Raw genomic sequence first — 17049 nt, forward strand, 5'->3', positions numbered from 1 at the left:
AACTGAAAAGCAAAAACAAAAAAAAATTTTTTTAAACAATAAAGTTAAAAGCAAGACTGGAAGTGGGGAAGAATTTTATGAAGACTATTTTAAGCATAATCTCTTCTGAATTACTTGATCCATAACAATAATACATATTTGATAAAATATTTTTTAAATCACCAAAGAAGCCTATGTTATTTTTAAAAAATGAAATATATTCTGACTTAGTGTTTCTCAAATCTAAGTTTGGGAATAGCTCATGGGATATCTGTTGCATCTGTTTAGGTTCAACTAAGTCCTCTGGGCCATGTGAAAGCAGTTAGCATGGTAATTGACCTCTGCTCTCCCTGGTTTTTTGGATTGAATTCTGTTTCTACCATTCAATACTTTAAATAAACTCCCTGTACCTCCAACTTACTTCATCTAAATGATGGAAATGATAATAACTTCAGTGCCCAAATTAAATTAGTGTGTGCATGTGTGCGCACGCATGTTTGTGTTTTTGAATGTTTTCTGCATGTAATGAAGACATTGTAAAGGTTAGCTCTTTATTCTTATTAATAAAGAAAATTAATTTATCCATGTCCCAGGCATGAGTGCCTGAGTGGATTTGAAGAAAGATGTAGTATTAAATAGCAGTGAAATTCAACAAGGCTTTTTGAATGGGGATCCTCACTGGCATCATTGACTGGGTCACAACCCACTACCATCATCCCTACTGATCCCCATGGCCTCCTATCTTTTGTGAGTGTTCTGCTGAGTAACTGGAACTTGTAACATCAGGGTGGTGTTAAGGGGGAGGCGGGGAGGCCGTGAGTGCCCATCTGCCTTATTTCCTTTTTTTCTTTCTTATAACTCCTTGGAAAGGTCAGGACAGGAGGCATACATGTGGGGCAAAAAATGACCAAATTCACTTTCCTAAATCCTGATATATGGGGAAGCATAAGGATTTTGGTTGGCATGGAGCACAGACATATCAGAAGAACATTAAGTTTGGGACTCTTGGTGCTAACATTTGAATTGCAAGTTGGTTAGTGGGACAGTGGGGGACCGGATAGAAATGCACTCAGGAGGATTGGGCAGATGTGAATTCAATATTTAACAATCTTTGAACCTTGGTAGTCCCTACTCGTTATCAACTTTGATACCAACATAATCCTGAGACAGCATTTAGAACGTTACCCACTTACTCTAAAATTATTTCATCAGTATTCAGATTTCTCATTGTGTACTTTGCATTCATAAGTGAAGAGAAGTTCTAGACCTCTTGACAGCTTTTATGATTCATGAAATCTTAACTTTCTTTGATCTTTATATTATCTTGACTTGTCTCATAACAGTTGCAGTGAAGTGCTGTCTTCACAAAATTAGACACATTAACTAGTTTTTACTGTTTTTTTTTTTTTTGAGGTAAGTAGATACCTTTATTTTCCTCTTTTTCCTACTATCCTGGCAGTTATCTTTAGACTGTTAATTGAACTATTAAGCCAGAGGAGAAAGTGCTCCCTGAAGAATCTAAGTTTTTCTTCTTTCAGTTAACTGCCTAATGCCTTCAGGCAGTCATCTCTGCTAACATTCATTTTTTGCCTCTCCCTCTGTGTATGTCTGTGTGTGACCTATGCATGATATACATGTATGTATGTATGTATAGATAGATAGATTCATATGTCTCACTCTGGCTCTTTTACATTTCTTTCTCTATCTCAGCATATACATCTGGCTTTGAGTTTCTTCTTAATATACTCTTGATTAATCTATATTTTTCAGTTATCTCAGAAAATTAATCAGTTTTATTATACAATTTATGTACCAAATGCTTTCAAAAGATCCTAAATAATAAAATAATATAACTTTGAGGTCATAATTGCAGAATCCAGGCAGATTTTTGTAAAAGGTTGAAGCATAATACTTCAGATGCAAAAATGAGCATGCCTGTAACAAATAACTGTGACTTTAACCTGATGTGGATATACAACTGGCTTAACATTGTTAATAAATACATGCTAAGTTAAGGAGTATTTCCACTGATTAGAACCCTATCCCCAGTATCCATTTCCATTTATGTTTCTCATAGATGAACCCATATACTCAGAGTCACACACAGAGACACAAACGTACATACATACACACGCACTCTCAAATTCCTCCTGGGTCCTTAGTCCTTTACCAGAACTGTACATATTAACTTTATAGTAGCTTTATTCCTTCCTGTGATGCTCCTAAAATAAAGAAAAACAAATATATCAAAGGCAAATATAATTTAAAATTTCACGTGCTTGGAGGATAAAATTTTGCATAGCATGGCATGCAATTTATGGGAATGGGGATTGATTAGTAACCCCACATATACTTTAAAGCAGTGCTTGAATCATTTGACAGATAACACTACAAAGAAACACTGACTCTAGGGTACTTCCTATAAATTAGTTAGCTGTGCTGACAAACTTCAAAGTTGTATATAATGAGTTCTGTGTGAGGTTTTTTCTAGAATTTTAAATTTGTGACGCGAACATTTTATATTTAAGCAATATTCCTAGAAATTAAAATGGATTCTTCCTGGCTTTATACATTACAAACAATGGCATTTTGTACATGGATTTCTCTTTCAAGTTAACAGAAATGGATGTATTTATTTAGACAATGAGTGTGTCTATATACCTGAAGTAAAATCATTTATGACTAAAATTATTTATTGATCTAGTATTGCTCAAGATATTTACATTTACCATACCTAGAAAGTAGCAGGAATTTACCTGATACATTTAAATACTCTTAGGGTTCAGGAGGATAAAAGTAAAATAGCATTGGTTACCTGAACACCACCACCCTCATTAGCCCATCACCATGATGTGCAATCATGTGCTTAAATTTTGTATTATTTTTACTCTTGATATTATTTGACTTGCTCAGTAATATTTTACTGGCTCAGAAATATACTTATTTTACCTTACCATGCCCTCTCTGTATCATTGAATATGTAGGAGTTTTACACTTTAGCTTACATATGCATACTTGAAAACTTTGTTTTGGTTTCGTATTCCCTAATATTTGTCAAGGTTTAACTTAATGCAATTATTCTTAGAAAACAGATAAACAAATAAAAGATAGAAAACTTTACACTCAAAAGACTCTTAAATTTAGTACTTTCAGGCAGTATCAGTCAACCTCAATTTGTATTTTCATTTGTATTCCAAGTAGTATATTAACTTAGAAAACAAAGTGCATGTATAAGTCATTTGACTTTATGAAGCGTCAAACTTTAGCCCTATAGAATAACTTTGTGTTAAATTAAAAGCTATTAGTTGGGCTTAAACCTCTCTTTGCTGCCTTTGAGAGAAAAGGAGAAAATAGCTAAATATATGAGGAGAAAGACTATCTGTTTTTTTTTCAGGCAGTAGAAATTAAAACTGGCAGTCTAAAAGAATAGTGAATCCCAACCACGCATCAACCCTGTACCCTTATGTTTTCTTGAAAACCAACAGTATCATTCTTTTGTCTCTGTTGTAACTGAGTGATTGGATTGATAGACAAGTTCCAATGCTTGTTTGACAATTGAAGAAAGGATTTTCTGAAGAGCTGTCTTTTAAATTAAACACTGTGTTTCTGGGTTAAAATCAATATTTTCTGGTTTGTTTTTATTAGTCTTCTACATCTTTGTTCTTGTCTGTTAAATTGGCACACTGTGAAGGGGTCAGCTTTAGAATCAAGCTTTCTATTGTGGAGGACCATTGTTCCCCACACCTGTCCAAATGCCAAGAATGGGGTAACACTCAGCCCCCAGGGTGGAGCTCCTTGGTCTGAATAGCACCTAGAGAAATGTGATTCAATCAGGTGCTGAGGAAATTACTGTGCAATCACTTAATTTTCTCTGGGTGGCTTTTCAAGTCTATAAGCTTGGGTAAAGCACTCAACTCACTCAACTAGTTTTCTAGTTGCTTTTTAAAACTCACTGAGCATAAAGTTTTTAGAGACACTAAAGATTAGTACCGCTCTACCTTCTCCCAAAATGTATAGGTAGAAGCTAGTTTTGGAGTATATAAATAATGAACCAGGCTTTACTGACAGTCCTTTCAATGATTTATTTTTCTAAGCTCTCATTTAAATGTTTCTTACTTTTGTTAAAGCAAAATTTGAAAATATAATTATTGAATAGAAATGTGGGGGAAAAAAGTCTTAAAAGAGGACAGCCCCTTAACAAACAAGTAGGGCATATTGAATCAATATCTCTGTGTAGTGTTTTTAAAATTTTCCATTGATATTTGCATTTTTTTCATATAGCTATGGGCCTTGGAGCCACAAAATATCTCAGATAACATTTATCCTGCCCTTGTAAATGAATAGTCTGATTCTTTATATATCATGATGAAGTTTTAAAAATACATCACTTATATAATATGGTCTACTGGAATTGATTGCAGTTGCTTGGTTTTCATGCTGGCTGCCAGCCAAGAGCTGATATTTGCTCATAGAGGCTGCAAATATTCTTTCTCACACTTTCCTAGTGTCCTGCCTCTGGGAAACAGGGTAAGTCTCCTTCATGATTCATCTCTCTCCAATTTCCCATTCTCTCGCATCTCTTATTTTTCTTTTCTGCCAACAGCTAAAAAAAGGTTATCTGCTTTTAATAGCTCACTTGATTGCTTTGCCTTATTACATTATCCAGATACCCAGATAATCCAGGATAATCTCTCTATTTTAAGATCAACTGACTAGTAACCCTAATTTATCTATAAAATTCATGTCGTCCTGTAACATATTCAAAGCATCCAGGATTTAGGGAGTGAACATCTTTCATAAGAGTGTCATTAGTCTGCCTACCATACTTAACAAATTATTGAATCTAAGCCTATTTTTTTCTTCTTTGAAAGAGCATTAGAGGAAATATTTACCACATAGGATTTTGGTGAAGGGAAAAGATATATCTGAAAATCACTTAGGAACAATCCTAGCATAGATTTGGCATTTGATAAATACCACCACATAATAATTTTAAAATGCCATTACTGGTCTCCTTATGTGTTTCATATTTTTTAAGATCAATACTTGTAAAGGAAAATAAAATACATTATACAATGGATGAAGGAGGGAAAAATAATACAAGAGTTGAAAATACCCGAAGTGGAAATTGTATATTCTGTATTAGAAATGGAAAACTATATACTTTACGAGACCTTTAGAGATATTTGAAGAGTTCTTGAGAAAATGTAAAAAGGATAGATAGCAGACAGTAGCTCAAATGATATAAATTATATATTTCTCTCACATAAGAATGCAGACATAGGCAGACTCTGTGATAAAGGCATCCAGTGATAAAGGTTCCTTAAAACTTACAAATCTGCAATCCTTTAGGCCTAGTTGTTATCTATCTCCATGAATTTAATGCTGCATTTAACCATGGTCTCTGCATTTCAGCATGGGAGAAGTGAGAAAAAGAGGAAGCCAATGGGAAAAACTTTTCTTAGACTATCACAACCTGGAACCAGCACTCAGCACTTAATATTTTACATAGGCCAAAACTTACTCATGTGCTTATATGTAACTGCACGGGTAGCAGAGAAACGCTAGCTCTAACTAGTGGCTATGTTCTTTGTTAAAACTTGGAGTAGGAACTTCTATTGATGGATAAAGTGAGAAAATGAACCATTTTGCCACAGAAAGTAATTTACTAATATAGAATCCTAATAAGTAACTTCAAAGGGTATGAAAGAAAAAAATGCATAGTTTTAATATATTATTAAATTAGACAAAACCAGCCTTTCAAAATGGCCCTTCAAAATCTGTACTACAGTCTTTCTTACATTATTTTACTTATTGCCGAAGACTCCTACGCATTTAATTCTGACATACCTATTTTCTGACACTGCTATCATATCATTTAAGAAATCAAGACAATATCTTTATTCCCTGTTGTCATCTTCATCAAACTGATACCTCACTCCAGAATCAAGATTCTCAAAAAGTTTAATATGGCATTTTTAAAATTTTGACATACACGCTCTAATTAGATAATCAACTCACTCAATTTTTCATCCCTTTGTAACTCTGAAGGCTTGAGGTCAAGAACTGAGTTCTAGAGAGTTAAAGTGGAAAATTTACTTTTAACAACTTAGAATGTCTAGGGCTGAATGAAAGGAGTCAAGTCAAAATCAGTAGAGGAATTCTGACATTGAAATACCAAGAAAATAGCAAAGAAGTATCAAGTCCAGAAGATTAATGGCCGAGGTGAATTTGAAGATTAAGAAAATATTTTCGAGCTGGATGGAGAACCAAGCTAAAAACAAGTAATTGTGTTGTATTGTATTAAGCGTAGAAACCAGTATTGAGTATTTGCATTTCCATTCATGGGTCAAAGGCCTATAATTATAGATGCAGAAGGACAAACCAAGAGGCTGGTGGCAGATGAACAAATACTTCTTCCTTCCTTTCATCCTGGAAGGCAGGCAGCCAAAAGCAAAGACAGAGTCATGGAAGCAGGAGCCAGCATGCATAAGGTGAAAAGACAGGCCAGTGATATTGCGTTTGAAAAAGATGCATGACAGGGGCAATCGCTCAAAGTGAGGAGGACATCAGAGGGCATGAAGGTCTATCAGGCTGATCAGATGGGTTACATGTCAGGGATTGAGCAAATCCAGAAGGATTCTGTGCAACATTTACTCGTTTTCCCACAATGGTAACATCTTGCAAAACTATAGTACAATATCATGTACAACAATCAGGATATTGACATTGTTATAGTCTCATTACCACAGGGATCCTGTGTTACCTTTTTGAAATCACACCTGCTCTCACCTAACCATTGACATGTTAAGAATGTTATATATAGAACCATTCAGTAGTAACCTTTTGAGATTTTTTTTTCACTCACTATAATTCTCTAGAGATTTATTATTCACTTCAGTAAAATGTCTCTACATAATCTGTTGTCCACTTTCTAATTGGATTGTTTGTATTTTTTACTGTTTTGAGAGTTCTTTACATATTCCAGACACTAGTACTTTGATGGATATATGGTTTACACATATTTTCTCTATCTCTGTACTTTATCTTTTTATCCTTTAACAGGGTCTTTAATTGAAAAAATAAATAAATTTTGATGAGGTTCCATCACTTGTTTTTTTTAAATATATTTTATGGATCATGCTGTTGATACCAAATCTAAGAATACTTTGCAAAACAACTTTGCAAATCTAAGAATACTTTGCAAAAAAAAAAAAGTACATATCAAAGATTTTGTCTAATTTTTTTCTAAAAGTTTTATAGTTTTACATTTAAGTCTGTAATACATTTGAATTAATTTTTGAATAAAATGTGAATTTTAGGTCAATATTGTGTGCGTGCACACACGTGTTGCCTATGACTATTTAATGGCTCTAATGCATGCCCTTCCTTCATTGAATTCCTGTTGCACCTTTGTCAAAAATCATTTAGGTGTATTTGTGTCTATTTTTAAATTCTCTATTCTGTTACACTGTTGGGGTGACCTGTCTGACAATATCACTCTATCTTGATTCCTGTAGCTATAAAGTAGTTCTTAATATTAGGTAAAATGTATCCTCCAACTTATTCTTCATTTTCAGGATTATTTTTTCTGTTCTAGAGCCTTTGCCTTTACATATAAAATTCAGAACATGTATTTTCATGTCAAAAAAAAAAAAACCTTGCTTAGATTTTTATAAGAATTACATTAAACCCATGCATACATTTTAGGAGAATTGACATCTTTACCATATTGAGTCTTTCTGTCCCAAAGATGTTATGTTTCTCCATTTATTTGTTTTCAGTTATGTCTTTCATGAAGTCATGTCATTTTCAGCATACACATTCTGAACATGTTTTGTTAACTTTTTAATTTTCTATGAAGTAATTGTAATTGGTATTGTGTTTTTAATTTTTGTTTATGTTCATTGGTAAAATATAACATTCGATTGATTATTTTATTGATTGATCCTACATCCTTGTATGATATGACACTACTGAACTCGGTAGTTATAGGAAATTTTTGCAGATTTGGGACATTTTCTATATAGATAATGTCATATGTAAATAGAGACAATTTTATTTTATTTATTTATTTTTAATTTTTATGTTCCAGTTAGAGTTGACATTCAATATTATAATAGAGACAGTTTTATTTCTTCCTTTTTAATTTGTATGCCTTGTATTTCTTTTTCTTGCCTTATTATAGCGGCTACATATTCCAGTACTATTTGAATAATGATGGTAGAATGGTGAAAAGAAATGTTTCTCAAACAAAAATTTTGAAAAAAATAATAAGATGCTCAGATCCTATGAGATTTTGGCCAGCCTATTCCAAGATTAAGGATTGTACATGTTGTTTTTGTGTAAATAATATTTAACATTATTTATATCATATGTGTTTTCTGATTAAATAGGTACATTGAAAACCCTCAAAAATCATGAAAATTCCACAGAACATGAGAATTCTATAATTACTTATATCGTTCATGAATCAAGTGAGATTTCAGACAGGAAAAAATACTAATTATTATTTCAAATTAATATAAATGGTTGTACCTTCCTGAGGTCATGATAAGAAGTGATATTCTTTAAATAACAAAAGTATCATTAGCCAAAACCATTAAAAAATGACAGAAAAAAAGTAGAAGAAACACACAAAATTAAGTTCTAAGCCAAATAAATTAATCATATTCCAATACTTTTATTATTGTAGATCCAGTCCCCAATTTGAAAAGTAATGACTATTTAGCAATTATTTTTGAGTTGTTATGATGAAAAATACAAAGAGAAATGTTTAACTTTGGCCCACTGAAATATATCTATCAGAGATTTATTCAACAAAGTAAATTTTGGATGATGATAACCTGTCATTGAATACAAATATGTTCAGTTTCATGAAAAGTGATAGGGTCAGATAGGAAAGGAGGAGTAGGGTTTGGAGAGGATTACTGGAGGGATTTAAGATCTAGTGATTAAAAACATTGCCTCGGCATTACAATGCTACTGCTTTCTAGAAAAGTAATCATGGGCAATTTAATTAATAGATTTCAAAGTCACCAGTTTCTCATTTATAAACTGAGGATATAAGGGAAATAAATAGTAACACCTCTGGATTTTTGTTGAATTATTATGAGCTGATCCATGTAAAGCATGATATCTGACACATAATAAGTGGTCAATAAATGGAAAAACTTATTGTTATTATAACAAATGCATTACTTTAGTATTATGTATTAATGAAATGACATTCTTCCTCATAGCACTTACTGCAAAGACTTTCTAAACTGCATTATCATTTATCTCTCATACACACATAACTGTATATAAGATAATGTCTAACATTTATGTAATATTGAATAATATTCAATCCAATGAAATAAAAGCAATTTAGTAGGTCTTTCAGAGTTATTTAAGTGAAAAATAATGTAAGATCACAGGAAGGAAAAGTAAAACAAAAATAAATGTAAAAAAAAAGTATTACATATTAAATTTAAAACAAAGCATCACAATTCATCAAAATAAATGAAATTAATAACAGATTGGCATAACCTTTGCTATCAACAAACCTATGGTCTTTTACATTAATTCATTTACTTCTCAGTACTTAAGGAGATGTGTATTATTAACTTTATTTTGCAAACCAAGTCTTAAGTTTAATGATTTGCACAAAATTCCAGCCCTCAATGCCAATCTAGGAAGTGTATCTGTATCTCCTCAGTATTGTCCAGTCTCATTTCTACTTTATCTGTATCAATATCTGCATGTGTATAATACATTTAGATTCTGAATAAGAATTTCTATAACAAGAAGTAGAACTTCTAGGATCTAATTTATTTAGGTTATCATTTCAAGCAGATTTATTTAGTAGGCTAGAAAAAGTTAGAGAAGAGGAATGAGAATACTTAAATGCTGTTTATTTGACTTTGTCAACTAAATCATGCAGAGCTCCAGGAATAACCTCTCTATCTTCATATAGCTATGTAAATTGAAAGCATAGGTTATGCCAAATAATGTCAAGGGAGCAGATTGAGATAAATAATTGATATCATAATCACTTTGGAAAAACAGTAACATAATCTAGATCTGCAATTTAAAAGGCTTATTGAATTTGAGGAAGAACAAATTTTAGTTTTAAGTCCACTGTATATTTATTCATCAGGCTGACCTTTGTCTTCTAAAAGAACTTGCTGGAGTATGTCAAAATAAATTTTATTTCTAATTTCATCTGTGGAGGTTTCTGTGAGTATGCTTTGCATAAGTGGATAAAATTTCCATGTTCATATAAATGATAACCAGGGCAATCTTTCATTTCAGTATAAAAGGAAGAAGGGAAGGAGTGAGAGAGTGAAGGAGAAAGGACAAAGATATTACAAGTTCGAATGGGTTTTCTACATTTTTCAGTTACTAATTAATGGCAGTTACTGATTAATTTCCTGTTGCTATTATAATAATTATCACAGATTTAGTGGTTTAAAACAACACAAATTTATCTACAATTCTAGAGATTGGAACTCTAAAAACATCTCACTGGGCTAAAATTGTTTGCTAGGCTGTGCTGTTTTCTGGGAGAATTCATTTTCTTGCCTTTTTCAGATTCTAGAGACCCTTGACATTCCTTGGTTCCTGGCCTCTTTCTTTATCTTCAAAACTGGCAATAGCAGGTCTCTCTCCAGCTTCCATGTTTCTGATTCTCCCTCTTCTGCTCCTCTCTTTCATTCATTATGGTCATTGTGATTACTTTGGACCCTCCTGAGTAATCTCGGATAATTTCCCTATTTTAAAGTAATCAGAGTAATGATCTTAATTTCTTTAGTCATTTAAATTCTCCTTTGCTTTTAAGTTAACATATTCACAGATTTCAGGGATCAGGATGTGGATTTTGGGGTGAGGGCAGGATGGGAAGAGGGTTATTCTGCTACCATACTAATAATCGATCTATTTCATCAAACAATATTTTTACTCACTAAAGTTAAAGTTCCTGGAAGACAGAAATAATGGTTATAGGTTTCCTACTTTCTTGAATTCAGAATTGATAGTGGAAAAAAAAAAAAAAACTACTAGGAGTGAATATATTTGCACTCAGATCATAACTAGTTTGTACTTTTTCTAACCCTAGGTGTGTAAATGCTCCATATCTTTGGACAAGTTATTTATCCCCTCTGTGCCTTCATTTCCTCAACTGTAAAATAGTGATATTATTATTTTTTCTCTCAGTTTTGTTGTGAGAATTATATTATTTGACATTATTTTTCAGTGCTTAACACATGACTGAAGTAGTTTAAATGTTCAATGACATTATTTTTCAGTGCTTAACACATGACTGAAGTAGTTTAAATGTTCAATGACATTATTTTTCAGTGCTTAACACATGACTGAAGTAGCTTAAATGTTCAATAAATGTAAGACATGATCATTATTATTTCTAAGAAGAGGACGAGGAGGAAGTGGATGAAGGAAGGAGGAACAGTGTTATTAATTTCTTCATCTGTTAGTTTCTGATCTCCTCACAAGGTTAATCTAAGGATCAGTGATATGTATAGGAGAACATTATACAAATGACTTGAAATTAGGACAAAAAATTTTCCTCTTCAAAATGTGACCAACCCCCTTGAAAAAAATGGATTTCCAAAATGCTTTTAATAATTGTCCAACTGAAAGGCACAAGTCTCGTGCATTTATTCATCAACTCTTTGCCCCATTGGTTGAAAGTTGTCTCAGGAGTGTTAACTCCCCAGCAAGATATTCTTGGGTGACCTTCTGCTGATGCTTGTGCTAAGAATGCTTCCCAGGGCTCTGCGAAGCAGAGCGAGGCTCAGAACATGCTTGACATGGATATACAGTGAATATGAGTCGGAGGTGCCCTGGAACTGTCCTCCACATCTGTGGCTGAAATCCACTGTGAGCCAAGGAAATTTGCCCATTTCATTCAGAAAATAAAATATATAGATTTTGACCATGATCTAGAAATGAGCTATTGATTTCATGTGATGTGCATTGAAAAGTGGGAAAGAAAATGTTTAAGGATAACGTAATTATAATATAAATGGTGCCGATCTCTTTATACCAAATATAATACTCATTTATAAGATCGGTTTCTTATTTACCCTACAAGTCTTTTAACATTGCTCCTTTTCCCACATACAAATATAAAACCCATACAAAATTGGCAAATAACATTTTATTGCATGGCTTCTTTTAAGCTTATGACTGAAAAATTAAATGAAGTTGGTAATTATTGATAATTATCCTGCTTTTGGTCTTTATAACAAATGAATCAGAATAACCTTTCAGCAACCAGCATCACTTCTTTAATTCATGATGGACAAAATAAATATGGATTTCAGCTTTAAAGTTATCTTAAATTTTAATTATTTCCCTTTCCAACCAAGTTTGAGTCATCTCTATTTTATCTTTGTAATGTGGTCGGGCATTCTTCTTTTGAATACTTGGTGACAGAACTCTCGAAACCTCTTAAGACAGTCTGATTTATCTTTAGATAATATTAACTTAAACAGTCTTTTATCTCTAAAGGATATAACAAAATACTTCTATTTAAGACACCTCATTGAGATATTGCTACCTTTTAAGAAGAATTGTGTACATTTTGTTAAGGTAGCTGGTTCACTTTTTAGCAAAATACTTTTAAAATCTCTTTTATACTTTTAAAATCTCTTTTATATGTAAACATTGAAAACTTCAAGATGAAATAATGTTTCCCAAATGTTTTTGAATATTAAGTTTGAGTTTCTAAAGAGGGTAAAGGAGAAAGAAAAGGGCCTGAAAACGAAGAGAAAGAAAATGAGGATGACTACAACTTAAAAAGAATGCTGCCTAATGGAATTTTGACCACTGGAGATGTTTAAGACTCTTTCAGAACACAGATATTTATGCATATCTTATTAATATCTAATATTAATATTTAATTCATGCCAATCAGTAGTGTTCTATAATATTTTAAATGGCTAAAAATATTCCATTTTGTTAAATCACAATAGTTTATTAATTAATTCTTTATTTTGGGGCATTTGCATTATATCCAATAAACCTGAACAGGACTGTTATCAACTTCCTTTACATCTTTTTGCACATGAATAACGATCTCTTTAGGTTAAATTCCTTGAAATCGAATTGTTCGTTTAAAGCATAAGGACCCTAGAAGATACTCCTTACTTTTTTTTTTTATCAAAAGTGAATGAAAATTTCCATATCTCTGAACCACCACAGATCGTAAGTCTCTTAAACTGACTTTACACATACCAATAAGGCTAACCAATTGTGATGTACACAATATACTGCATTATACATATATAGATATGCCACATAACGGCATCCATTTGCTGTGAACCTAAAGTGAAAAATAGTGAATAACACATTATCTCAGCCATGAAGACAATGCAAATTAACATGACAGGCGATTTTTCTAATATTGTGGTCTCTAGAAAAGATTCTAATAAATTAATTTGGGAGGGAGAGGTTCATTTACAATGAATCAGTTTATTTCTAATTTACACCACAAACTATATCTTTAATACCATTGTGCCACTCTGAGCTCAAACTTTTGAAATGACTCTTCATAACAAATAATGTCTAAAGTTTTTGGACCTACATTAAAAAGGATGCAATATGGACTCGACTGGTTTTTCAAGTTTAAGCCTAGTTCTTTCATATGAAAACTACCTTTCCTAACAAAGTAGATCAGTTATTAAATTGAATAAAGTAGATTGTTGCTTTAATACATCCAGAAATATATTTACAAGGGCATAGAAATACCATGGACAGAAGAGAACTGGGTCATACTGCAATAAGTTTTAGTATTCTCCTTGTCAGCAGATAAAAGAGCACTAGGGACTATATAGTGTGTATAAACCTGGTGACAGATGCAGAGGAAATATTTCCAGCTCTGAAGGCCAGAGGTATGCAGGGACAGTGGACTGAAAAAGAATTTAAACTTTCTAATTGTGTCTTTTATGGCTTTGTGCCAAAACTCAGGATTACTATTTAATGTCATGTATCTTTGTGCTTCTTGAAATCTATCCATGTGTAAAAGATCAATCATGTTAAATAACATTTCTTAATTTTTAATATGTCTTTACTTTGAATATGTCTGCAACACAGAAAGAAAAAAATCTAAATTCAAATCCAATAATGTTCTGACATAGAAAAACTTTTATTATGTTACCATTAAAATTATAAAATGACCAGGGGTAAAGAGGCATAATACAAGAGAGAATGGAAGGAGGCCAGAAAACCCATTTAAATCATAATCATTAAATTATTTGTAATGCCATATGATATTCTTTCTCTGAAACATTTATTAGAATCGCTTTTAAAACTTTTTTCTTGTTACTTATACTAACACTTACCTCAATCTGTTAAATATTCTACCCATAAGAAAATTCTTGGTGTATTTTGAAAACGCATCATTTTCTATGCTCATCCAGTGACCTTATGACTTCTATTTGTACTGATGTAGAGCTTTTTTTTTTTAATTATTGTATTGACAATTGAGGTTTCTTTTTCTGTAAATTATGCATTCATGTGTTTGTCTTTTTGAAAAATAAGTTGTTTGTGTTTTTCTTATTAATTTGTAGGAGTTCATTATATTTTATGAATGTTTTTTGTTATATTTATTGTACACCTATGTGTACATATTCATATTTTGCTTTTAACTTTGTTTATGGTATCTTTTATTATTAAAAAATTATATTTATAGAGTCAAATTTATCAATTGTTTTCTTAAAGCTTTGTTTATATTTTGTCTTAAGAAATTATCCTTCCTTTCCATAAAAAAATATATTTTTGACTTTGAATTGTCTGTGAAACCAGAGGGTTTAACTTGGTACCACATTGCACTTTTAATTTGATTTATTTTGATTACTAATAAATTCAGCTAAACTGAGCTTTTTTTCCAGATGAATATGTTATTACTTATTTATGGTCCTTCTTTCATAAGGTGTCTCTTGAAGCTCTTAATCATTTTTTATTTGTTTTGTTTATCTTTTTCTCATTACTTTTAAGAGTTCTTTATATATTTAGGAATCGGTCTTGTCAATTATGTGTTACCAGTGTCTTCTCCATTTACAAGGTTTTGCCTTTTAATTTATGTTGTTCTTTGTTAAACAAAAATTCTTGATTTCTGTATATAAACTTTATCATTTATTTTTTACTATATAAGAAATCTTTCTCATAGTCAAAAATGTACTCATATATTGTCTTCTATACATTTAATAATTTTATACATCCTATTTTTAATCCAGCAGAAATTGATTTTGGTGATAAATACAATTTGGTTTTCCTCATTATTTATTGAATAGTTACTTGTTTGCCACATATTCAATAATGACTCTTATAAATCTAAATCCTACCGAGATGTAAGTATATTGGTCAGTTTTGGAGGCCTTCTTTTACTCCATTAGTCTATTTCATTATCTCTATTTCACAGCCACACCGACTTAGTTATTAGAACTTTATAATAAGTTTTATTATCTGGTAGGGAAAATCTGCCCACTTGGTTTTTTGGAGGGATTCAGAATTTCCTTATTATTCTTGGCCCGGTACTCTTCTATATAGATTTAGAATCAGCTTGTCAGTTTCTATGACAATATTATTGATTATCTGAGAGTACATTAATCTATTCAAGATTTTCAAGAAATTAACAACTCTAGATTTAGATCTTATTTATGGTTATATTATACTCACCTTATATTTAAAATCATTTTAATGTCTTTTGATTAAATTTAATAATGTAACCTGTAAAGGTCTCACAGAACTTTTATTAAATTTTAAGTCAAAGTGAGTTACTTATCAATTTAATTAAATTATCTGTAAGTTCTTTTGGGTTTTCTATGAAGAAAGCCATATTATTTGGAAAGCATGAGAATTTTGTTACTTATTCCCCAAAGAAAATGTTTTTCATATATCTGCATTTCTCCTTCCCTTACTACCATGTAGTAAGACAAGAACTGTAGTAAACCTTTGTTTTGTTGCTATTCCTAAGTGAAATGTTTAACATTCACCAATAATTTTGAGGATGCTGTAGGTTTTGTGGAAGGTGATGCATGTCATTGGAAAGAAATTCATTTCCATTTATATTTTTCCCAAAAGCTGATAATTATTGTTGTTATTAATCATGAAAGAATCCTGAACTTCTGAAATGATTCATCTGTACCTTTTGATATAATAAGTAATGTAATACATTGCTATTGAGAATTTATTAATTAAGTTTCTGTTGTTAAACCAAATTTGTATTCCTATGACAAATTCAAAACAGATGGTCCTGGTATTACTTAATTCAGTGGTCCCCTACCTTTTTGGCACCAGGGGCTAGTGCTCCCATGAGAATCTAATGCCTGATGACCTGTGGTGGAGCTGAGTCTGTGATGCTAGCTCCGGGGAGCGGCTGCAAATACAGATGAAGTTTTGCTCACCTCCTGCTGTGCAGCTCGGTTCCTTACAGGCCAGGATCAGTACCAGTCCGTAGCCCGGAGGTTAGGGTCCCCTGCTCTAGATAAGTTTCTGTTAGGCTGGAATTTTATGTGGGGACTATTATCAGTATTCACAAACAAAAACATCAGAATCAGGTATTTTCCAGTGAGATACTATTATCTATATGTATACACACATACTCGTGGATATAAACATTTTTGTCACAACTTATGCTTGCTTTCTAGGGAAAAATATGAACAATTTATATTGAAAATACAGCATATCTGTTTAACCAGTCCATGGTGAGATATTTGCTGAGTATACCAAAAGATTATAGGAATGTAGAAGTACAAATCTTGATTATTCTGTTGTACATTACCCATGATTTACCAGCACAGACTTGTTTATATCAAAAGATTAATGTAAACTCTGAAGCATTATTTTTGTAACTCAGAGGGCCACCATCTTTTAGGATAGCTGGTGTGGCACATAAACAGACCACACACATAAAATGCAGATGACATAATAGCACAAGAGTTTTGAAGATCCCTGGACTTCCCTGAAAACTGTGGATGCTTAGATCAGTTATGATTTGCATAAAGCTTTAGTGCTTTCTCTGCTTGGAATTGCTCTAAAGGTAATGTAAAGGTATTCAGAGTAATC

At 32.0% G+C, this 17049-nt stretch overlaps 1 protein-coding gene across 1 annotated transcript in view; it reads left to right on the plus strand.

Annotated features, from left to right (window-relative positions):
- SGCZ (sarcoglycan zeta) overlaps positions 1–17049 on the plus strand; it is a 274769-nt gene that overhangs the window by 231083 nt on the left and 26637 nt on the right. The gene's annotated exons all lie outside the window — the stretch shown is intronic.

The sequence above is a fragment of the Pteropus vampyrus genome, unplaced genomic scaffold (genome assembly GCF_000151845.1).
Source record: "Pteropus vampyrus isolate Shadow unplaced genomic scaffold, Pvam_2.0 Scaffold108, whole genome shotgun sequence".
In the NCBI taxonomy this organism is placed as follows: Eukaryota; Metazoa; Chordata; class Mammalia; order Chiroptera; family Pteropodidae; genus Pteropus; species Pteropus vampyrus.